Source organism: Poecile atricapillus, chromosome 3 (genome assembly GCF_030490865.1).
Source record: "Poecile atricapillus isolate bPoeAtr1 chromosome 3, bPoeAtr1.hap1, whole genome shotgun sequence".
Taxonomy (NCBI): domain Eukaryota; kingdom Metazoa; phylum Chordata; class Aves; order Passeriformes; family Paridae; genus Poecile; species Poecile atricapillus.
Window position 1 is genome coordinate 46896410 of NC_081251.1, and position 25882 is coordinate 46922291.

Below are 25882 nucleotides of genomic sequence, written 5' to 3' on the forward strand. Positions count from 1 at the left end.
CCAATTTAGCACTTGCTAAACCCTATCATGGATATTCAAGCTGCTGTAACACCATGACCCACTGCAAACATCTTCACCATTGAGCCAGCCAAGAGAGCTGGGAAATACAGCTGTGTGAAGTACTCTGTTCCATCTCCTGTTTTAACTGTCCTTCCCTATTTCTTCTCTAGTGGCTACAGCGGGAGAGACATCCACATAGAAGGCCCACAGATCAACTCTCTTTCGCTGAGTAGTTCCAACAATTGGAACACCTCAAACATTGTGGGGGGTGGGGAGGAGGGGAAAAAAAGCTATATTAAATGAATTACCAGTGAAATGTAGGAAAATTGCAGAGACTGAGCCACAAAGATCTCTTCTGCAGGAGACTGGAATGTAACCTTGCTGTGTAGGGTTATCTGATTTAATAAACTGAACACAAGTGTAACAACGCTTCACAGACTGAAGACTAAATCCAATCTGGTTGCGACTGGACACATGCAGTTCTGGTCAGGGGACAAACCACATTCCTCAGAAATCTTATGGACCAGATTTAACATTTACTACACCCAGCAGCATCAACATCCGTATCTTCTGAACGGATTAGACTGGAAGAAAAGAAACAGACTAAAATTGAAGGAATTACAAGCATAGCATAGCAAATCTTGGTAAACCCCAAATATATCAAAATGTTCAAGCATTTCCCGCACTTTTCTTCCTAAAGGAGAAAGATAATCTTCAGCCCTTAGGAACAGATAATGAAGATATGCAACAGAAGAACACTATGAGGCACATCAATGCCCAAATGAATGACTTCAGAAAGCTAAAAGCTGCTAGAAATAGGACCAAAATGCACCAGGTCAGCCCTAATTACAGAGAACAGCTAATGATTTGGGCAAATCCTCTTGTGGGTATGGCAGAATACAGGTAATAAAGCAAAAGTCCCCGCAGGTTATTTTTGTAGTGAGAACACAGATAATACATAGTTGCTCTGTAACACTTTCTCTCAGAAACCTGAGAGGTATGAAGAATTACCAAGAGCAATGCAATAGCATTTTTGGTAGACATCAGGGATATAAATAATTGTACCATACAAACTGGACAGCCAGGAATGCATAGGATGTCACAGTCTTTCTAAAGGCAAACAAATTTACTATGTATAAAGATGCTGAAAATTTGGTTTTCTATAATTACTTAAAATCAAAGCAGCCATTACCAACCTTTTTTTTGTTTGTTTGTTTGTTTTTCTTTATTTGTTTAATATAAAGAGAGAAGAAAAACCTGACTGTTCAGGTCAGGGGGAAAAAATCTGAAAATAGCAGATGAGTATATTAGCAGAAACCCGAATTTTGCTTGATATATCTGACCTACTGATATAATAACTGGATCCATTATTTAAGATGTGCAGTTGCTTCTAGTCTATGGAAAAGTGTGCAAATAGAAGCAAGGCATCTCAGATTTCAGCTGAAACATCAGAAAACTCTCAACTTGGGAAGGTATCCCTGCCTAAAATCAGAGGGAAAAGAGCCATGGACTCCCAGGCCCTGAGATACACATTCAGTGTCAAGGCCTGTGTTTGAGGCATTCACAGCTTTTCTGAGAAGAGGAAATCTGTAAGAAATGGACAAATGCTCAGTTGCACACCTGGTGCAGAAAGATGTGGGTAATGTTTATGGTACAGCAGTCCCTCAATTCACAGCTTTATCCTGCCCTGATCTTGATGGCTGTAACCAGCTGCAGGGACAGAACCCCAAACTGTATCGTGTAAGTCAGGCTTAGAAACACAAAAAATGTCATGAAAAGCAAGAGTTTCAAGGGGAGCATGGACTGGCAAACAGCAGTGTGACTGTGGGAAAAAATACAACAGAGATCACCTCAAGGTTTTCTGTCCTAAATCAGTCAGGCTTCTTGTGACTCCCTGTGATGTGGAAGGGTGGCTGCTCTGTGACCACCTTCCACATGCCACACGCAAACCTGCAGTGCCACACAAATATCTGCTCTGACATCCACAAGGCTGCTTTACAGAAATCTCATCAAATGAAGGGTCTTCCTACACTGTCATCAGCTTAGCTGAGGGATTTTTAAATTCAGCCAAGATTCCCCTCCCAGCATTCAAGTATATGTCTCTAATCAGCTCTTAAATCCATTATGAATTTTTGATCTAGAGGCTGCATGACCTTTTCTAGGACTTTGATACAAGATGAATAAATAACTGCTGAGCCTCTGAGCTGTGTCAAGATAAATTCAAAATGTCCTCTTGATGCCCAGTACTTCTTGGATTCAGTAGGTTAAGGACAGAGGCTGGGCAAAACTGTTTCCTTGTCTTATATTTTTTGCAATTATTTTTAAACTCTCTGGGAATTTGTGGGGTCAGAGATATTTCAGAGATCCTTACATATGAGAAGCTCAAGGCCACTGATTATTCTACCTCAAAATAAGGTGTTGCAAAGAGTTTGAAGTGGGAAGAGTGAAAAGAACAGCTGTGAAAACAAACAGAATTTGCACTCTGTTTATGTATTTTTATGGCTGCAGGAAAACAAATTTTAGAGCAAAATCCTGGAGCACAAACCCAGCTCCAGATAGATTTGAAAAAAAATTCCAGGATGTTTACAACCCAGCAGTGAGAATTGCCTTTTTTAATTGACTTACATCACTGTAAGTAAGTGAGGAAAGCTGGCAGCTTTCAGGTGTACCAATTTGTCAGCTAATCCTGTTCCACATTTCAAAATTCAACCAAGTCAAGCAGCCATGCTCTTTGAGTCTGAACGCCAACTACAGGTCGAGAAACATTGTCCAAGTGGAACCTCTGTGAACCAGATTGTGGTTTATTTTTTTTCCCCACTAGCAAGTTTTCTGTATCTGCATCACATCACATTTCCATAGAGCCAGACAAAGCAACTTTCCTGATTTTGAGGTCTTCTTTAAGACTTCCCTCTCAGAGGCAGAGAGGATGCAGAGCTCGCACTGACAAGACAGAGAACAGCAAGAAGCAACAAGAAAGCACTTTTTTGACTCTGAGGATGGTCAGACATAACAGATGCCCAGAAGGGCTGTAAAGTTTCCAGCCAGCTGAATTTTGAAAATCAAATCCCTGAGCAGCCTGACCTAATAGGACCTGTTTCAAGTGGGGGTTTGGACAAAACAACGGTTTGTACAAGTTTCTTGCCAGTTTTGTGGCAGTTTTTTCCAACCAGGATTGTTCCATAATTCTAAGAACTATGCTGCTTCTGTTGCTTCCCCCTTGCTGCTCTTGTACTATGCTCTCTTATTAAGGTCAGCCATGGAGACTAGGCTGGCCTCAGCTGAAGCATCTTTGAAGGGAAGTAAGAACACAACCATGTGACTATCAGGTCTGCTGATAAACTTTTTTCCTTGGTGTTACATAGCATCACTATTTCCAAATAGTTCTCTTCTTTCACCTGTGAACTTTGTCACACCCCACACAAAGTTCAGCCAATCTGTAAGGAATGAAAGTGGACAACTTTTAGGATCAAAATATCAGTTCTACCACCAGAAAGAAAACTAGATATAGATCCTACCCTCTTTTGTAGCAAAGTCACAGAGTTTTGTGGAAGCCACCACAAAATCTCATGGACTAATGAACTCATGCTCTGATCTGTGGCTCATCCATGCCCCCACAACCAAATTCTAGTTTTAAAATTGTTGTTTGTATTTCTCATAGGTATATAGATACAAACTTATTCACAATTGTCAGAAAAGCTGATCCAAAGAGAGAAATTAATTTAAAAGAATGAGCTGCAGCAGGGTTTACCCAGGTACAATTGTGCAGGACTTTTGATGTGTTTGTCCAGTTTCTTTGTGAAATTCTGGGCTTGACTATTCTATCTTTTCCTGTCTCTAAGAGTAAATGTTCTGCAGAAAGGTAAGTGATCTACATTTAAACATCTGCTAGCTAATGCAGATCTTTCTATATGATGTAACAAGATCTAGGGGCCTTTAAGTGGTAGAAAAGAACAAGTGTTCTCGAAGAGCCAGTCTTTAATTTTCAGTTTTCTACCCTGCAGGCTACCTGACTCTTCTGCCAGTGGAGAGAGTAAGCCAGTTTTCATCTGCAATCTGCACATTCTGCCTGGAGAAAAAGCACCAGCCCAATACCCTGCTTGGCCAAGGGAAAACAGGGACAACAGTCTTCTGCTGACTTGTTTCTTTTCCCAAGGGTGATTGATTGGTACTATCCACAACTGTGTATATTGACAGTCTCCTAGAGGGAAGAGCAAGATGAGTCCACAAACTGCTCCAGATCTGCTGCCTTTATTTTTTGCAGGTTGGAAGAACTTTTCTCTGAATTACTTCCCTCTAGTTGGGACATGTCACTAATTACCTCACACTCTTCTCTCTCTCCTTCTACCTCAGAGTGGTGCAGCTCAGCAGCACAGACACATGACGTGACATATTCCCAGAGCACTGAGGACCAGAGAAGTCTGTTGGAAGCTGATGCCTCTGGAAGTGTTGCATACAGTAGTCAGGCAAGCAGCAAAGCCTGTCATCTGGTGTGGAAAGGAGGAATGGGAAAACTGGTATAGCACACATTAACTATCTCCTTATCTCTCAGACATAAGCAAATCCATCCTAGTTCCACATGGCAAGGATATCGGTCAGACATTCTGGGAAGAGATGGAAAGGTTGTACAGTGACTGGACACCCCCACAACTTTGGGAAATATATGCTGCCTCTGCATTACTTTTGCTCCTGATCTTTTATACAGCTAGCGAGCTTCTTTTGTACCCCTCATTTTTAAATTAGGCCTTTTTATTTCTTCTACTCCAGGTTTTAACTCAGCCACTCTTTGGCAGAATGGAACAGCTACAAACACAATAAGCAGATGCCACTGGAGCAAATGAAAACACATTCCTCGCCCTGAGGCCCAGCATGCTGTTCTCTGTCAATGCTTCTCATACTGCGAGTCTCCGTACCAGAGAATGAACACATATAATCAACTGAATCTCTGTATTTATCACAGCTAAAAAAAAATAAAAAATTAAAACTGAAAAAATTTAAAACAATCTTTCTGAAATTCTCCTTAAAAACCAAAATTGATCAAGACAGCACCACTTACCACGATGTCCCCTCCGAACAGAGCAAGTTTACATTCACCACATTTCCTCACAAATGGCTCAAAAACATGCCCTGTAAAATAAGAGAGAAAGGGAAAAAAATAGTAAGTGACTGGAACACCACAAATTATGTTACACTTTTTTCTCTCACTACTGACGTTTATCACCAGCTTCCACCATTTCTCCTGGTTTAGGGAAAGAGGTAATTGGATCTGAGCCTTCACAACTAATTTTTGAATTCCACTAGTATTATGTAAAATATTAAAATAATTGCAGGACTCCCTCAGCCTGCTCAGATACATCACTGTCACTGACATGATGGCTATTCAGACTCCAGGGAGACAAGGTCGACAACATGAAACGCGCAGCAGCTCACAGCAAGTGTGCCAATTATTTTAGATCCATCCTAAAAAAAAAAATTGGTCAACCCCGTATCCCTAAGTCATTTTGTTTTAACAAACTGGTTTTGGAATTGGATGCACGTAGGTTCATGACAGCCTCCTTGTTTGAAAACTACACAAAGGGAAAAAGGGGGTTGTGCCACACTTCATTTTTAGACTGTATTAATTACTTGGCATTCTCTAGGAGAACAAAGAGGGAGAAGAAGGAAGCCAACACGATATCCAGCTTGACACACACTAGGGCCCATTTGAAGAAGATGAAGAGCAAAAGTGACAAATGCCATCATTTTGCCGACCCTGATTAAATTTCAAATGACAGCCAAGCCTTATTTTTCCTTGAGGCAAAATCTTTGAAAGAATAACTCGTGGAGCACAGACTAACAATGATGTTGAAACATTTAGTTTGTAAACTCCTAGAAGATGGAGGATGCAAAGATTCTGCTGGTGGCTCAGCACTGGGAGTGGTAACTGTGCAGCAAATGGAGAAGAGCACAATTTTCAGCATCCAGGTGTCCATACTTGTGAAGCCAGACTAAATTTAAACTGCTTCTAGGTCCCATTCTCCCTCAAGTACGTGGCTGAACTTTCCACCAGAGAGGTGTCTGTGAAATTACTGCTGGATGAGTAACTTTACAGCTATACACAGATGACTTGTGTACTGATCATGAAAACCTGCCTCAGCTGCAGAAACAGCAACTCTTGTGCCAGCACCTCTCCTGAAAGATGCTGCAGGCGTAAACAGGAAACAAAAGGGGAATGGCTTCTTGAATCAAATTATTTTTACTGGTCATCATTACATAAAAAGCAGTTATGAAATTAAAATTTCTCTTAAGGAATAACCAAATAAACATTCCTATAAAACATGGAAACTGAATCACATTGCTCCAAGTCCCAATTAGCAAGCAGACATCTGATACTATAAAGTTCAGACTTCATTTGAGTGGAGGGTTCAGGGTGGGGAGAATGGAAAAAAAAAAGCAACATTACAAATCAGAGGAGGATGTTGTGAGAGATTTTAGGAACAGACATTTTCTAACAGAAAAGTACAAACTAAGCATCTTCTCTGCTTGCTTTCTTTGTTTAGCAGTTGAGGAAAAGAGTGGGTATATCAAGGAATAAAGAAAAAAAAAAAGAACACCCCCTCCTCTCCCATCACCTTTTATACAGCTTGGCAGAGTTTATGAAAACACTGAAAAAAAAAAAGTGGGTCTTAACTGCTTTGCTCAAACTCAGGGAAGGTTGTTATTATTCCAGTGCCATCTATTTCCCTCCCTTGCTTCCAGGCATTTGGCCTGGAAAGAAAACATCAAGTCAAGAAACTCTGCTTCTGCCTCCGAACTAATTGGATAAAATCTGCATGCAGAAAAGTTAGAAGCTTAAGAAATGAGCCAGGTCCAAAAAAATCCAATGGCACCTCAACTCTGGATTAGCTCATTATTTTCTTCTACACCATGAGACTGATTTAACAATTTCTTCAGAGTGACAAATAAGGAAACTCTGTAGTCCATGCTGCTGGTCCCAGGAATACTTGAAAGACAGGGGCTGGCACCATTGCCAAAAGGGGCTGAACTCCCCCCAGCACTGGTGTGGAGCTTCTGAAGGCGGCCCCAGCAGCACTCCCTTCCTCTCTCCCTTCCTCCTTCACCCCAGCACAAATGCCTGTGCAGTAACCAGGATTAAACCAAACTGAGGAAATTCTTCAGACAAGTTTGCAAAGTGACCAAAATAAAATAAAATAAGATAAGAAATAAAAAAAGAAAAAGGCCTGTGCTGACTCTAGGGTAAAAGGGAGGAAAAGACAGAATGAATGGACCAAGAGTTATATGTAACATTCCCATGTTACAGCATGGGAATGCAGGCAGCTGCTTTAATATATGCCAAGGGAGTCATCTAAGCCTTTCACTGAGATCATGTATGACAAAAACTAGCAAGAGAGCTAGGGAAAGGGGTGTCTGGTTAAATCCAAGGCAGACATGCAATTTGCCACATCTCTAGCCTTGCAAGATCTTCAGAACTGTAGGGATGGCAGATAGAAAGCTTGGGGAAGCTTTTTGCTTGATTTTAGATGACAGTGAAAAATGTGCTCTATCTCTTAGGCTACAAAGGAGAAGAGAGGCGTGGAGGTGGAACAGGGAGGGAGAAGGGAAGGGAAGTATTTTGTTGCATAATTGAGGGCGAGGGCTGGACATAGCTTGCAGACTAAACCAAAGATTATTCACTCCTTCCTTGTGTTCAGTACTGAACTCAATTTTAATCTTAATGATTTTCACTCTACCCAAAAATGTAGGGGAAATATTCCTTTTCTTGAAGGTTTCAGTTCATGATACGTATCTCCAAATTTTGATGAGCATTTTTCTGAAAAGCTTTGCTCACTTTGGAGAGTACAGGATTGGATATGCAAAATAAACTAATACAGCCCTCAAGGCACACCAATATAGGCTTCTTTTACAAACAGTATAACAAATAGAGGAGGAAACAAATGGTTTGTCCAACCAGTATCCAAATGAAAGCTGTCCAAGCATCTCCTCCTACGTGGTAAGATACAGAAAATCCTTAGCACACCAATGGACATGAAAAGTTGCGCTGAATCTCAGAGCTACATGATTTGAAACATTAAAAAAAAGCAAAACACTTCTGGGGGATAATCAGAATTACTATCTGCCAGGAACAGCCTTTTCCTGTAGGCAGCACGAGCTTCGACAAACTGCCACCTTCCACCAAAAACCCATATCCCCCTCCTATATATGTAACATATGTAATGTTACATATATATCAGCAGTGTATTTACTTGTAGTCTTGTGGAAAAATTACTTTCTTTTTGTAAAGAAAGAAGTATTTTGTCAAACAGAATGTGGCAAGTAGCATAACTAGACATCATTTTCATGTTTGGTTGCATGACATTGTCTGCTTCACGAGACAAGCTCTATTTTTCCTCGTCAGTTTTCAGATGTGTTTTTGTCAGTTCATACTGGGATTAGAATTAAGTTTATTACTACTGGAAAAAGAGAAATCACTGAAAACAGACACAGGAAGTACTTTTTTCTCAAGCCTGCACTCCCAAATCTATCAGCACTCACCAACTTCAAGGATCTTTGGATCAAGTGCATTGCGGATAATCCTAGATGTGAACCCACAAAACTGATTGTTCCTAGGAGCAAAAACTTCAGTAACAATTTACCCACCATTGAAAACAGATAACAACAAGACTGAAAGCATAAAAACAGCCACAAAGAGGGTGCTGGTCTGGTACATGTTGCAGTTCATACGAGTTTCACCCAGCTGGAGGAAGTGGCTGGTCATAAGTGATCTTACATACTTTTCAAATGCTAGTAGATGCAATTGAATTTATGGCACTCAAACACAGAAGAAAATCTACACAATTATAAACATCTGTCAATTTTCTATTAGCAACATGCTTCTGCTGTTCTTTTTTCAAACCTCAAGTAGAAGCAGGCATTCCTGGTGCTTGGGCTGCTTTCTTACTTGGCAAAAACTGAGAAGATAAAGTTTTTCATGCTGAACAGTTTACAAAGGAACATGTCTGGATCAGGATGTGTAACCAGTAAATGAGCTGGATCCACTTTGTAAAGAAAGTGTTGGTTAGTCTCTCCAGAGTAATAGCCTGCCTTTTTCATCTGTTTAATGCCAGTCATGCTCATGTTACAACACATCATACCGCATAGATTTTGGGCCATGAATTGGTCCAGAAAGTACATTTCAGTAGTAGGTTACTAGGACTCTGCTCTAACAGTCTTGAGTTACCCTTTTCAGACTGGCTGAGGATTATGTCACCCAGGACTCTGCTGACACTGCTGTTTGAACAAATCTATGGAAGCGTACAAGTTTCAGTTTTTAATAGGGTGCATGCAGCATTTCCCACCTATTCCCAATATCTAAGATTTGTAACCCTACTAAAACCAAAAAGCAAGCAACCAAAAAAACCTCCAGCTGACCAAAACCAAGAAACCCTTTCTAGAAGCAACACTGAACAGAAGGAGAAAAACAATCTCCTACATGCTGAATTTATACAGCCAGTTTATAAAGGAACTGCACATCTTAACTTACATAAAATAATCCTTTACTGTGCAATGCCAGATCACATATAAAGAGCCCTTATCCTGTGAACATCTGAAAGCTTTCCAATAGTAAAACATTTAAATTTTAAGGGAAGCTTATAGGCTTGTTCTTACACAGAGACAAAAGCCTCCCTGTTAGCCTGAAACTACCCCTTTTCTAAGTGAGGTCCCAGATAGCTGGCACACGATATGAAAAAGCTCGGTCATCAACAGGCTTGGGGAGAGATAGCTGAGGGCAGAAAGAGGGAGCTCCCAACAAAATCTGCTCCTGCAACAAGTCCAGACACAACCCTGGACAACAGCAAAGGGGAAAAAAACCACCAACCACCAACACCATTAGAAGACTTACACTAAGACACTACTATTCTCGTGGTTTTTCCTCCCATGCAACAATGCCAAAACTTGGAAAGAGGAGAGTGGCTATGGGACAGGCATTCTGCATTTTTTCATGTGAAAGTCACTGGGTTTCTAAAACAGTTACTGGAAAGCTTCCGCACACGCAGGATGTAAATAAGGATAACTAGGTCCCTCTGTTAAAGGAGTCCAAAAGTAGTTTAGTAGTTTCAAAACAAGAACGTTTGTCTGCACCATTCAACTTGTTCCTGTCTAAAAACACATCTGCCCTTTCCATTTGGAGCAGAAGGAACTCAGATGCAAAGTCACCAATGCAGTGGCAACAAGTCTTAAGAAACAGGAAACGTGGGAGGAAAACACCGGGAAAACACAGAGGCTTTGCTCAAACTTTTTCTGATTTAATAAAATAGAGCTATGAAGAGAAAGAAACCCAAAAACTGTGCTAAAAAGCAAAAGGTCAGCTGCCTCTTTAATGTGACACTTCAATCTCCTCACACACTGGCTATCCTGACTTACCTTTAGCAGATGTGCTGCTGTCAGCTGGTCCCCATGTTATGCCAAAGCAGGCTGCTCTCTCTCCTTCACCCTGGGCTGTGCCACTCACCCAGGCAGTTCAAGCCCCTCAATATTACCAGCTCAGTATTGGTGATATCAGCACCTTTCCCCTTTATCTACTTTCAAGCTGGATAAACTAAACAAAATCTTCATTCACAACTCCTGTTCCAAGCATCAGCTTGGCTTTGTTACACGACAGAGCTGAAAGCATGAAGCTGGGATCTGGAAACACAGCACCATCCAACCAGCCACTCCTGCATGGAAAGTGCCAGTACAGGCAGAGAGTGTGGGTGTGTACGGAGACCCAGCAGAAGCAGATGCAAAGAAACAAAAGATGCCAACAGCTTTAAGAAACCGTCAGTGGGACAGCAGGTGGTTACCGTGAGCAAGTGGAGAATGACACAGTGAAGCCACTGGCGACAGAAAGGCGATCACGACGGTACTCGTGGCCCATTCATAAATCCTGCCTTTTGAAAGTGTTCTGGGAAGAACCCAAACCCTGTGGCACCCCTGCAGTCACTGCACTGCTGGGGAGAGAAGCAAGCGTGCAGCTCCGTGTAAGCCTAAAGCCAGCACCTGCTGCGCACAGCTCGGCCTCCCCCTGGAGCTTCCCGTCCCTGGGTCCTGGCCGTGGGCAGCCACGGGGCTGAGCAATCCACAGGGAAAGCTATTAGCAGGCTCAATACCGAGTAGGCACTCAGACTGAGAGTGTTACATATGAGAGGCATGTGATTGTAGCAGCACACTTTGGTTCTCCAAACAGTAGAAAAAGTACTTCATTAATTACGGGAACAGCACTTGCATTTCTCTTTGCAGAAAAACGAGAAGTACTAAGTCCCAAAACAATTTTTTAAAAAATAAATGAATGGAGACCATACTCCTAAAAATAGACTGAACTCTATCCCTCTGAGCTGGCTCCTAGAAATGCTGCTGGGCATCTCTGGAGCTGAGGGAAAGCACAGGCAGACAGAGATGCAGGGACATGGTGGCTAGAGCCAGTGCTGCATCCCTGTCCTACACCCTCAGCCTGCTCATCCTTATCTGCCCGGTATCCCAGCGGCATGAGTGAAACACTTCTATGGCCAGAAATAAGTAGTCACATCATTAAGCAAGTTAAAAAAGACAGCAAGGGGAAAAACCCCCATGCATAATGCAAGGTTTCAGAAGCTTTTGTTCTAATAATTGATTTTCCAGTTTATTTCATAAGAAGAAAATGCTTTCCTTCTGAAGATACAGGACTGACCCAGAAGGACCTTTAGCAGAACTGGCTAAACAGTGTATTTACATAACTTCTGGAGAAGCAGTAAAGGCCATTTAGAAGTGCAATTACATTGCAATGCAAATGTAGTTTTTTTGTATATAAAAATCTGCTTTTATAAGCAATTGTTATTATAAACAAATTTCCCCTTCCCCTTAAGAGAGCATCTTAGTTATACAATAAATATTTTTGTGCTTTGATCAGTGTGGAAGGTTTTAATTAAGGACATTATTTCCATGACATACAATGAACAGATACATAGAGAATATATGTATAGAATATATATGCTAGTGTTTCAACATTACAGGACCCATAATGTCAGCCATTCCCATTGTGGAAGAAATCATTAAAAATACACACACGGGAACACACAGTCTCAAAGTCCCAGCAAATTTACTTCAAGGCTTTAAAGGTTAAAAGAATTCAGCACAAGTATCTCTTAGGACAAAGTGGGGGTGTTTACTAATGGCTTCTTGCAGGTCAGTCAATACATGCATTTAGCTAATTTTGAGTGAGCCAAATAATACTTATATCTGGTACATGTAATACTTTAATGGCTTGATCGCTTCCTATTGTGGTTTCACAACTGCTGGAATTCCAGATTGTCAGAAAGTGAAAAGAAAGCATGGCTCAGAGTCTGCTGAGGGGGCAGGCAAGGCAAATCTTTGCAGAAGCTACTCTGCCTACGTGTGTCACACCTCCTGATGTGAAATATGAAAATGTTGAAAAGAGCCTGAAATTTTGCAAGAATGTAAATTTTATGTAAAATGTAAAATTTGTAAACCTATTTCTGTATCAAAGAAGTCCCATGATGTGAAAAGTAAACAGTGTAAGAAAAGGATATAGCAACATGATTAGAATACAAACAATGAAAGTGCTGCACTGTAAACTAGTTATTAACTACAACAAGCTGAAAATAAACTGTTTCCTTTTTGCCATGTTCACTTTAATCTTCTGAGAAGCAGGAAAGGGGGAAGACAGGAGGAGGCAGCAGTTTCAGACTTGTGGAGATTATCAAATCCCAGATCGGATGATTAGAGCACAGCTAAAAAGAAAACATCCTCTCTCCCCACCTCCCTCCCTCCCCAGAAAGGAAGCACAGCCTTTAGGACCAATCTGTAGTGTTTGTTTGCTGCTCTTTAAGGGATTACTCTAGAGAGCATTTTTCTTAAGATGTTCTTATCTCTTTCTGGAAGTTTCAAAATAAACAAGAGTACTGGAAATAGAAGAACAAAAAACTTGACTTTCTGGTTTATTTTTTTAAATAGTGAGACAAGTAAAGAAAATAAATAAGGCCCTTCATTGTCAAATAAGACAAAACGGAAGAGAATACAACCTTTAAATCTGAGAAACATTGCAAAACGTAGGAAAAATCATCAGTGGGCTGAGGATGGGGATAACTGAAAAAGAAGGAAAAAAAAGGAGGGCTATCCCTCATGCTACTTCACTGATTATTTACTTACTTTAATGATGAGACTTCATGTTGCTGGGTTCTATATTCAGGAAATAAAATAAATAAAGAAGACCAACTGAAAAATATTACTGTATTTTGACAATTTACCTTCCAAAACCACCCTAAACAACCAACCCTGGTCTCTAGTGGCTTCCAAAAAAGACTCTCCCATAGTGCAAACAGGAAATTAAATTCTCAGGACAACATACTAGAACTATAAATGAAAAGATTTTGCACTGATGTAATGCTTCAGCCTCAAGCTTTAGATCAAGTCTTTATTCTTTCACACTGCCCTTAAAGACAACAGGTTTTCCCTCAGAAAGCAAGTGTCCTGGTGTGAACCAGAAAAATATAAAGTTCATGTAATTCCAGGATTGTGCTACATTAATATGAACCTCTTTGCAGCACAGAAGCCACACATAAGCATTAATTTTGCTGAAATATTCTAAGGATTTAAAATGTCATTACTATTCAGTACAACCTCCCTACTTTGTCTTTTGTTTTTCACGATTAAGGAAATGCCTGATCAGTGGAACTAATGAAACTGAATTTCCAGCTGATCTGGACTCGTGATGCAAACTTTACAATGAGAGCCCTTCCCACATTGCGTCCCTGGTGCCCTCGGCTCTCCCATAGCCCCAGATGCCTGGTACCCAGTCACATTTACTGCACAAGCCCCGCTGCAGCCACTGCTCAGCTGCTCCAGGGGTGTCTGCAGCACCCTGCTCCTGCTGCCACCATGCCCGTCATCTCCAGGCAGCAGCTCATGCACCAGAGAAAGAGCTGGGAAGTCAAATGCTGCCCCTGAAGGCCCCTCCCTGGCTGGAGACAGCCTGCAAACTTATAAAGAGGAGGACTGGTGTACAAACACACTGAGTTAACAGCCTAGCCCCCACTTCCTCAGGAAACTAGGCTAAAAAATCTGTTTTTTCTCTTGCTATGCCCCCCTCCTACACCACACCAACTATGCAGAGGTAGCTTAAAAAAAAAAGAAAAAAAAAGAGTAGCATAGACATAAGGCTTAAGGGCCTATATCCCCACACAACATCTGGATTTCTGTCTCAGACATGTTTCAGAAGTGTCATTGATTTCCTGTTTAATATTCATGTTTTATTGCTGCACAAAGCCAGCCTCCGCTCAAAGAGTGATACATTACTCTCCTATCCTCCAAGAAGATCCTTAATGAGGATATTCTGGTTTCTTGATATTCAGAGACCTTCTGCTGGTATCAGCAGAAGACTGGCATATGCTTGAACACACAGCAGAAGGACAAGGAGAAGTCAGCTCTGCCCATTCAAACAGGTACAGGATCGAAAGGGACCTCAAGTGACCATCAGGGTGGCTTCCCTGCTCGAGGCAGCAACACCTATACTTATGTTATTCCTTTTATTAGGCCACCTGACCTAGCTGGGGAAAAAGGGATGTGCTTTGAGGCTCACAGTCCCTTCCTGAGCCTGAAACCTCTCCCCTGTGTCGCCCCGGTCCAGCCCTCAGACACGCCAGTTGGTCTGGTAAGATCCCTGCCTGCAAACCCTGCCTTCCTTCCATTGCCATGGTTACAATGCTGCTATTACCGTGCATGTTCAGCCTATTTTTAAAAGCCTGCAGTGACAGGAGATGCTGGTTATGGCCTTAATCTCAGTGAGGTCTAAAATTACAGTGAGTGCTTACTACTTGTGCAAGTGCACTCTGAAGTCTGAAGATGGTGGTGAGCTGCTGTGCATTGCCTGCTTCCCAGACAAAACCAGAACATTTTAAAGGAGAGACCTAAAGGACAAGAAGGCAGTAGTCCTGCCGATATTAACTGGGTGGGTGAGCTCAGCAGAAAATCTGCAATGATGGGTCAGAAAGCAAGTCGTGCACTGGAGGAGACAGGCATCACAGGAGGCTGGAGGAGAAACATGCCCTCTTGGAGCTGGCTGACAGATGGGAAGTAGAGAGGAAGGGAGGGTCTTTGGTGATAAAGATAGGCACCTTGTGCTGAATGATGAAATCAGCAGAGGAGTGCATAGGGAAGGTTACACTGCTAACAAATGAGGAAATGGGAGACATTCCTTTTGTAAAGACACTCTGGATGGATGGAATTATAATTTGAAGATGCCAGAGAAAAGGATGTTGCAGTAATTCAAGACAACAAATGAGTGCTTAGATGTGAATTTCAACTGTGTGGTGCAGATAGCACAGGGCATTTATTAAGAGACCGTATGCAAGAAAAATCTGCCAATCTCAGAGTTTACTCTGAGACAGAGGGAACTGAGAGATGGACAGACTTTGGTCTGGCTGAGGGACACTGATGTTGTCCATGGCAACAGCAGTGTGAGATAATGGGGAGAGCTGCAGGTGGAGGGAGGAAGGGAGGTATCAATGGCTATCTGTTTTGTCATGCTGAATGAGACTTGATGGCTTGGTATCCACAAAGAAGTGAAAAAAGACTGATTGAGGTTATAGCTTGGATGAGGGGAAAGAGAACTAGTTTTATGTTCTAGTCTTAACAACCTTATATATCTATGTATCTATGACTGGTGATTCTATATATATATGTGTGTGTGTGTGCAAATACATATTTGTATAAACACATATTTGCATATATGCATGTAATGCAATGGAATCAGAGATGAAGCTGCAGTCAGAATTGGAGAAGAGAAAGAAAACAGCCCTGTACTCCCTGACAAAAAACAGAAGTAGAAAAAGGCCTTTCTCATTTTTTTGGTAGCATTGGTAACAAAGCATGCAATAGCAAAATTCTTGCCTGCTAACCCCCTGGAAAGTTCAAGCAGTCAAAAAAAAATTAGCACCAAGACTGCATCATGCAGCTCAACAAATCCACATTTGGAGGGCAGGTGTCCCATGCACCCACACTGCCACACACCTCAGAGGATGTGTGAACAGCTACTGGCCCTGTCAGCAGTGGCTTATCTGATACAACACCCCCTTACAGCACAGGAGAGGCGTATTTTGGTCCAGTGATGGATGCATGTGTAGCCATGTGTCAAATCTGCCAGCATGCTGAGTGCTGGAAACAAATGGCACTTTCAGAGCAGCGCATCTGGGTCACTGCCTGCTCTTGCTGCGCCTGTGAGGGCTGTGGGGAAGAACAGTGAAGCAGGGAGAAGCAGGCTGAAGATTTGAGAAGCTGTGCTGGCAGGTATTATCTAGGCTGTTGTTTGTAAACAGGATACCCTCACCCTGGAACAACAGAAGTGGATTTTTGGTACTGTAAGGGTAGGTCTTTTCCACCCTTATGTGATGAGGTGACGCTGGTTTATTTTCTTCCTAGTCTCAGTTTTGCAGGTATAACCAGAATAATAAACCCACATTCAATGTCCCTCCCACCTGGAGTAAAATAGACTGAAAAACACTAAGAAATAATACACAGAAAGTACCCACAGGCTCTGATTTTTAGTGCTGTAACGAGTTTGGACTCACACATTTAGGAAATGTCACATTTGATTTTGACCTAGAATCAAGTTCACTCCGCCTCGCCGAAGCACAAGACGCACCATTCATGCGGTGCCTGGAGCGCAGCCTCCAGCTGCAGAATGTGGGTTACCAGAAGCAGGAGACATCTGAGAAGGAGCATTCAGAGCAGCACGTGTGCCACTTTCAGTCGTGAACGCATTTGATTATGAACTCTACAAAATGTATGAATGGTACAGGCTGATGGTACAATCCCTGGAAGCACATATTCCTAACAATCCTATGGAAAAAAGAGGGATGCATGCCTGAAAGCCACAAAGAGATGAGACTTTTTTTTCCTCTTTCTTTTGAATACACAAGCCAGCTAATTAATTTCCCCTCCAAAAAACCATTTGCACAATCTGGGAGCTGCTGCAAGGCCCAGTTGTGAAGATTTCAACAGTAAACACCATCAGCAGCAGCTAATCGATAGTCATGTTTTAAACCCAAACTGTACATGATAAAAACATCAAGTTCCTTTCCGTCGCATATACTTTTAAATCAAAAGGCAAATTATCAATAGAATTTGGGACCAAAACAGTCCCACAAAGCCACTGGCACTGCAGCTGGACAGTCTGTGCAGAAAAGCTACCTGGCATGTCAGGATGCCCTGCTCACCACGCACTGCAGTTTTCACCTTGGATAACAACCAGTGTATTTGGTCTGCTTCCTCTCCCCAAGCTACACACGTGCCCATCCACTGCTTACTGCACTTCCAACCCACCCACACAGACAGAGAGCTTCCAAGTACTTTGGAGCACCTCGTGTGTGGAAGGGTATCAAGAAAAGGATCTGTATTTGACCTTGACGTACACGTGCATGGGCAGTGAAAACCGATCTCCACAAGCAGATGGACGCACTGAAAAAAAGAGGACAAGAGGTAAGAGAGAGCCTGGTTCCTCAAAAACACGTGTGTTTTATCAACTGCCTGAACAAAAAAGCACTTCCCTTTTCCAGAAAGACACCTCTGGGTCACATCTTTCAGCTCTATGAAAATTTGAACAGCTCACTGGCTTCCATTTCATGTGAAGAGGGGAAAAGGGATGTGGACTGAACATCTGATAGTCAAATGCAGAAATGGATTTAAATGGAAACTGAAAATCTTCTCCCATAGAGAGGGCTTCCAGTACCAGGACTATGTAAAAGGAAGAAAATAAAAAGCTGCAGAGTGACAGATGCATATCATACAGCTGGGACCATTTATGTCCATAGAGTTCTCACTGCACGAGCAGTAAGAGAAGACATTCCTCCTGGGCAAGTTCTTTTTCACTCTAGGATTCACAGTGGAGCAATTACAAGCTTCCTAAAAGCCCTGCAAAGCTTTCAAGGCTTGCAGTAGCTACAGCTTCTGACCCAGACTCACTGCAAACATTAGTAGAGAGCAGAGCAGCAGAAAACATTGCAGCCTAGTTGAAGGTTTAAAAACCAATGTGCGTGGACTTCAGCAAGTCCTGCCTCACTTGCCTTAAAAATGTCCAGTGGTCATTTTGGCATCAGTGATGTAAAAAGTTAACACTGCAACAGGCCTGTTAAGGAAGGCTGACTCCTTTACTCCATCAACAGAACAGCGCTGCTCTCCAAGTGTCAGCCTTTTCTTTCATTTTGTGGGGGGAAGCATTAGCATCACCACGTACAAAATGACAAGGGTATACAAAGCATTTTGTAGGCTTGGAATAAAACCCTGTTTGTAGGATTCACAGAAAGAATTTATGTTAACAGAGCAAGCTATTTATAGCAACTCACCATAGAAATGAACGGTCTTTTGGTTCCTGTCCTCATGAAATGCAACTTTTTAGCCAGAGAAACCCTCTCTTTACTCTGAAGGCAGGGTGAAGGGGGGCATGGGGAGAGGGAAGCGACTCTCTGATATACACTCTGCTGGCTCCAGTTATACTGCAGATAAGGTCTTCCTGTGCTGTGGCACAAAAGGGAACTGATGGTCTGAGCCCAGTGCAGTCACAGCACCCTTCCCCAGCCCCCTCAGCCATATAGCTGAGAGCTGCCTGTGCTGTGTGTGCCACGGCCTATTGCTCACAGCTCTGAGCTGTGCCCGTCCTTGCTCATGGACACACAGGATCAAGGAGGACTGCTCTTTATCAGGTTTCTCAAGTCCTGCATGTTTTTAATTAATTTATTTAATTAATTAGAGGCTCTTAGGCAGCATTAATCCAAGTATACCTAAGGAAGATTACAGTTCCTTGAAAGACCACAGGGACAAACCAGGAGGAAGAGAACATGGTCTCTCCCCAGCCACCCCTTCAGAACACCCCAAACCAGAGCAACATGTACATAGCCTCACATTTCATACACCTTCTGAAATAAAGGTATACGTACTTTAAGTCTGATCACGCACAGCCAGCCAGCTAGAAACTCACATTCCTGTATACACACCTCATCAGGTTAGCAAAATCATTTCATGAAGTCTCACCTATTTGTTACAAATGACCCAGATCCACAGTCTGCTTACCATGCAAGCTTAATTAATTATTTCTGCCAGTTTGCTCAGACAAGAAGCTGAGCAAACTGCAGGCACATGACTGCACCCTCAGCAAGTTTGCTGACACCAAGCTGTGTGGTGCAGTCGACATCCTGGAGGGAAGGAATGTCATCCAGAGGGACCTTAGAAGGTTTGAGAGGTGGGACTGTGCAAACCTCATGACACTCTACAAGGCCAAGTGCAATCAGGCTCAGGGCAATCCCAAACACAAATACAGGCCTGAGGGAAAATAGATTGAGAGAAGCCCTGAGGAGAAGGGCTTGGGGTGTTGGTGGATGAGAAACTCAGCATGATCCAGCAATGTGTGCTCAGGGCCCAGAGAGCCAACTCTGTCCTGGGCTGCATCCAAAGCAGCATGGCCAGGGAAGAGATTCTGCCCTTCTGCTCTGCTCTTGTGAGAGTCCACCTGGAGTGCTGCATCCAGCTCTGGGGCCCCAGACATGGGAATGATGTGGACCTGCTGGAGTGAGTCCAGAGGAGGCCATGAAGATGATCAGAGGGCTATGTATGTAGCCTCTCTCCTATGTATGTAGGCTGAGAGAGCTGGGGTTGTTCAGCCTGGAGAAGGCTCCAGGGTGACCTTACAGCACCTTCCGGTACCAAAAGGGGGCTGCAAGAGGGCTGGAGAGGGACTTTCTACAAAGGAATGTAGTGACGGACAAGGGGGAATGTCCTTCAACTGAGAGTAGGTTTAAATGAGACATAAGGAATAAATTCTTTACTCAGAGGTGGTGAGGCACTGGAATAGGTTGCCCAGAGAAGCTGTGGATGCCACATCCCCAGAAGTGTTGTAGGTCAGGTTGGATGGGGCTCTGAGCAATCTGGTCTTGTGGAAGGTGTCCCTGCCCTTGACAGGGTGGTTGCAACTAAATGATTTTTAATGTTCCTTCCAACCCAAACCATTCTATGATTCTATAAAAACAAGAAACTGTTTTGGAAAAAAAAAAAAAAAAAAAGCAATTGGAGCAGATTTGCCGTTTCAAAGTACAAAAATTGTAGATGAATAAATCAGAAACTAAAATATGCACACACAGACAAACTCCTAATTTCTTTTAAGTACTTAAATAAATAAGAAGCAATTGTTTTCTATATCCCTATCAGTAAGGGTTCTGCTGTTGGGCTTTTATATCTCAAGATCAGTGCTATCTGACTAATAAACTAGACCATGGTGTTCAGAGATTACAGTTTAGACTGACTTAGAAAAGAAGAAAATAATGAAAAAAGTATTTCTGACCTACAAAAGTTTTTACATTTTGGCAAAAGCATTATTTCAGACTAAAATAATCTCACTTTTCTCAGCTGGGACCCTACATATCCTCACTGTCCCCTGCCCTTTCCAAAGTTAGAGAGAACACAGGCTCTCACTGTGTACTTTTGTCACAAAGTCTCATCCATTAACAACTCTGCAATAAAACATCTCATAGATGGTTCCCTCACACTGCTTCCTTTCAGTATCTCATGCTGACACTCTTTGTTGGTTTATAAAAAGGCATATCTTAAATCAAACGATTGTACCAATAATCTTAAATTAGACTAATGGAAACTCTGAACTGAAAATAAAGCTCTAAAAGCTATAGGGTATACATATATCATGAGACTTTATTAAACTATAAATCTGTTGATTACAATCTTATTTTGTAAAGACAGAATTATCTTAAGCCAATTTGTTGCCCAACATAATAGCATTTGGTGTCTATAATGAAAATTAGATTATATCGGGCTAAGTTTGTTTATAATTTTAGATTAACAGAATTAAACACAGTAAAGTGTTCACATAGATGAAATAAAGAAATGAAACACATTTTTCTTTCATTTCCATTCCCATTTGATACTCTCTGAGTACTTGCTTCACAGTACCAGAAATATTTGTTGAAAAGAGAAAAGTCTCCTGCATTTCACTAAGAATTTGATGAAGCTGATACAAGTCATCACTTATTGAAAAGGTATACTTCCAAAACAAATCAGAAGTGCTGATAAAGATTAACCCTGAGCTGTCTCTATCCCTTAGATGCAGAGGCTGCTCTGCTGCAATTCTCCATTTACCCCAGTTCAACTGATTTTCCTGTTGGTTACATTGCACCAATCACTGAATCTTTGAGACATGGGGGTTTAATATCAATAATTCCAAAATGTTTTGGTTTAAATTATGAAACAATGATGGGTGAGCAACACAGGAGAGAATGTGTGAACAGGAACTTCAGAGGTTGGCTGTGCCACCCCAGAAATCCTGTCTTGATCCACTGCCTGGAGAAGCAGAGAAGCACACGAAGTTTTTACACCCCTGCACTCAGTGGTAGTAGAAAGGTACACACACTAAAATGTAAGATAAAATGTAGGTGATATTTTCTTGTGCTGACAACTCTGAGTCCTTCAGAGTTACAGATCACTGATTCCGAGACTTTGCACCAACTTATTCATTGACGACTGACCAAATCACAAACCTCTGCGTGAAAAACATCGTGCAAGCTTCTACATGGTCATTTCACCACCCTCATCCTCCTTCACAGCAATATCTGTGTGATATGCTTGTGTTCATTATCATCCTTAGCTCTGGGTCACAGTGGCACTCAGCTTCCTTTGGGAGGAAATGAATGACATTTGCTCTGCCTCAAGCCATGTGTTTTACATATGGGCTGTTTGGGAGGATTGTAAGGACATGAAGTGATGGTGGTGTGCAGCCAAAGCTGCTTTTAAGCTTTTGCTCTGCCCTGCTCAGCCCTTCCATGACGATTCAGTTTCTTTGCAGTGGCTGGAAATCAACGGCAAAATAAGAAAGTTTTCCTTCTGGCAAACTGTTATTTTTAATTCTCTCTGTCCAGTGTCATAGGCAAGGAAGGAAAAAGAAGGGAAAGGAGATCCCACATACTTCAGTTATTTATTTAGATTTGCTGCAAATATTCAGAGGTCTCAATTGTCCTGTTACCCGGACGGTAAATAGCAGTAGTGACGCACTCCAAGAAAGTATCCCCCAAGCCTACTCCGAACAACAAAAATAACTTCTGCCAGCACCAACTGTCATATGTCAAAATTCAACGCTATTCTTGGAGCAGATGCAGGCTCAGGAATTTTTCTTTCTTTTTTTTTTTTTTTTTTTTTTTAAGTGAAGTAATTTCAAACCAGTCCAACCAACACATGTGATGTGTGTGATGGTTTTGGCAGCTGCTAATTTTCTAAATGATAATTACTGGCAGTTTATCAGCCTTAACACTTTGAGACAGGCAGTTTGACAATGTTAGCGGACGCCGCTGAACCAAAATGCAGTTCCCACAGGCTCTCTCACACACTCTTTCCTTACTGCTGGTTGAAAAATTCCAAGATATGATCCGGCAAATCCTTACCCTGCACTGGTCCTCAGAGCACTGTCAGCAGGGTTCTATTAAATCTCCACAGCATACACCACTAAAAAATATATATTTTTTACAATGTATTAATTGTACCCCCTCTGACACATGACTGCAAATAGCCCTGGCAAACAACTGCACCTCAATGAATAAAAAGTTTGTTTGACCAAAGAGGAATTGGAGTTGCTTGGCACTGAAGATGAATACAGCAAAGCTCCAGCTGACACATCTTGCACAGATAATCCTATCAGGTCTCCTGTACTTATCCTAATATACAACACACAACAAAACATTGCTTGTAGCTTTGGATTTAAAAGACTAAGATTTCTGAGCAAACTGAAGTATTAGCCTCTTCAGACACTGAATTTATCTTATTAGCCCTTTGCCAGTGAAGTGGCTTCACAAATGAACTTTTACAAGTTCTGTTTTTTCCTCTAGCAGATGGAAGATTTTTATTAAACATACATTACCAGAATACTTGCAAGAAAAAAAAAAAGAAGCTGGCTTTTATAATTTTTTTTTTTTTTTAAACCTGAAAGCTGATTTTCCGTGTTTCATAAGAAAGCTGTAACTCTATACTTTAGACTTGGGTGAGTTATGGCACTAAATCTCTGGGATGTCAGACTGCCATGCCCACTTTCAGCCAAACCTTCAGTGCTCCTGATATTTTTTTGCTTCTGGAAAGCCCACTTCATGCCATTAAGTGTCTACATGCTGCAAACAGTCATCAGGTATGTGTGGCTTTCCCCTCCTGCAGGTTTTTATACCCTCTGTCCTATAGAATTTCCAGTGATAATCTCTCTGGGCCAACAATTTCAAAGGCTTAGCCACAGAGAAGAAATGTGCTTTTTATCATCATTCTGCATCCAGAATTCATCACTCTCAGTGTCAGGGATTTTATGGAGCAGGATCTTCACAAGGGCAAAGTGAGATGATTTACATCAAAAGGATCAACACCACTAAGGACGCCTAGTGTGGAAGCTTTGTGTTGTTATTCTCATCCTTCTAATTTTCAATGTGAAAATTCCCACTAATTTCTACAGAAGCATGCTCCTTTAGACAGGGAAAAAAACAGAAAGCATGTACAACTGCTTCCTACCGTCAGTAAAATCTAAGTTCCTTTCCAGGGCGCAGCAGAATCCACCACAAATGTTGCATTCACAAAATCACAAGTATTCTCCCTTAACATAAAGTATGACACCTTAGTGAGACTATATTGCAGGACTTTGGAAAGATAAAAGGGACAAATAAACCATTTAACCTTTTTGTTTGAAAAACCTCAGATAGGAACTGGAACCTTTCATTTGAACTTTACACTATCATAGTGGTCTGAAAACCAAGGCAAAGCAAACACCTGAAAGAGAAAGGAAGAGGCCAAAACCCTGAACATAAGCAAACCCCTGAATATATTGGAAAAGTAAACCTAGGTGCTTCTCCAGATGATTCCCTTCATTCTCTCTCTGCCAGGGAGCTGCTCTCCCACTCTGAAGGCAGAGAGCACCCCTAGCAGGTCCACGCCCAGCTGGGGAACACCCCGAGCCCATCATCACCACTGCTCAGAGCATAACTGATGTACGAGATGAAAGCAGAACCTGTGGCCCATGCACACACCCCTGTGGCAAGTCCCAAAGCTTTCAGCAGGGACTGCAGACAGCTAGCCCAGCCTCAGCTTCTTATGCACACCTGAGAGCTCCCTTTAGAGGGAAGAGACTCATTTTGCTGAAGGGTGCTTAGAAAAAGTACGCAAAGCATCATCTTTGTCTAGTTACAAAATCCCAAACTGTGGGAGGGAGGTTGATAGCAGATCAAACATTCATCCCTATGTAGGAACCTCAGAAAAAATCTTAAACTGTGGAGGAAGTGGTGTGGGGTAAGAACCTACTTCCTTCTGCCTAATAGTGGTGGAAGGAAGTCCTTTACAGAAGGTGAAAGAAATGTAATTTCAATGTACCTCAATGCCAGGCGATGCTGCCCAGTTACCGGAGGAAATTTTCAGGACAGTGAAGAAGGTCAGGAGTGAGTATGGGGAAGAAGTTATCCCCACTAAAAAAAATCCCCACCAACGCTCCCCCCTCTCACAGTGGCACAAGTGGTTTGGCACTGGTACTATCTGCCCTACAATCTGCCCAGTGCCCTCCTGGAGCATCACTGGCAGCAGGTGTGAAAACCAAAAGGTCAAAAATGTACATGGGTTCAAGCTCTGGAAACACGAAAGCAAGTCTCTACCTTGGGAGATGAAGGGGATGTTCTACAAAGCCCCTCCACTGCTGCACACCTCGTAGCCAAGACTCCAACAGCTGTGTCAGGATATCTGCACACACGCCCTGAACAGTCAATAAGGCAGAACCTCACCCAGACTGTGGTCAGGCAGTGTGGGGAGACAGAGCCCCATAGGCTTGTATAAGAGCTGTGACAAGCAACTGTCTGTAGATAAAGCATCACCTGCTTTTCATGCCACCACTTTCCTCTGGCTAAGTACTTATTCCTGCTACGAAGCCATTACTCACTTCTTCAGAAGACTAAGTGATTTCTGAGGAATGAAAATGGTTAGCAGCTTTCTGAGCTGTGACAAATTGTGAAAATGATTGTGGTGAGTGTTGTTGAAAGATTTAGGGAAAAAACCCAAATATGGTATTTAGGAAACTGGCTTCTAAATTTTATTCAATAGAAGTTTAAATCCTTAAGGATTACCTTGACTTGAGCTTCACAACTTTACTAAGGTATCCAACGTTGGATCAATCACCTGTTCCTTCAACTTTGTGTTTTTACTTCTCTGAAGAAGAACATGGCAAAATAACTAGAACATGCTTCTTATTTAAACAGAATAAGAGCAAGTCTGTGGTGGGCACAAGCAACTGAGCATGAAGGATTTAAAATATTTTGCACTGATTATTTCTGAATGCAATCTGCATTAGAAGTACCCACGTAAACAGCTAAACACAACTGCAAGCAGTCTTAGATATATGCATGCATGTAAAAAACACAAGCTTTCTTTAACTGTAATCTGATTTACATGGGTGACCACACTGGTGAAACATCTGTGTCAGTCTGATTTCTCCTTCCCTCTAAGCTTATCTCCTTGCAGCTCTCTGCAGCTGTGATTAGTCATGTGTGCTTGGGAGAGGAAGATAACTTGGTAATAGCACTATAGCAACAAGGTCAGTGGATGCATTTATTTGTCTATGTGGTCACTCTCCATGCTCCTCAATGTACCCAAAAAGAACATCCTCTGGCTTCACCATGGCCAGCAGAGCATACAAAACAAAGTCAGGTCGTACTTGAATAGGCTTCTGCAACCAGTGTGTAATGGCAACCCATTAAATAATCCTCTACCCATTTTAGGGTGGGGAATTTAGGTGCCAGAGACAGGAACTGCAGGTATCAGTGAACTTTCTGCAAAGGAAAGAAGGTAAGTTTCCTTCCTGGCAAGTGTAAAGACC

The 25882-nt window shown here is 42.0% G+C and overlaps 1 protein-coding gene across 6 annotated transcripts in view; it reads right to left on the reverse strand.

Annotated features, from left to right (window-relative positions):
- Positions 1-25882, reverse strand: part of FYN (FYN proto-oncogene, Src family tyrosine kinase) — a 138343-nt gene that overhangs the window by 72705 nt on the left and 39756 nt on the right. For all 6 annotated transcript variants that reach the window (XM_058835462.1, XM_058835468.1, XM_058835467.1 and 3 more), the window contains exon 2: positions 5054-5124. The gene's annotated coding sequence lies outside the window, so the exon portion shown is untranslated. The remainder of the gene's footprint in view (positions 1-5053; positions 5125-25882) is intronic.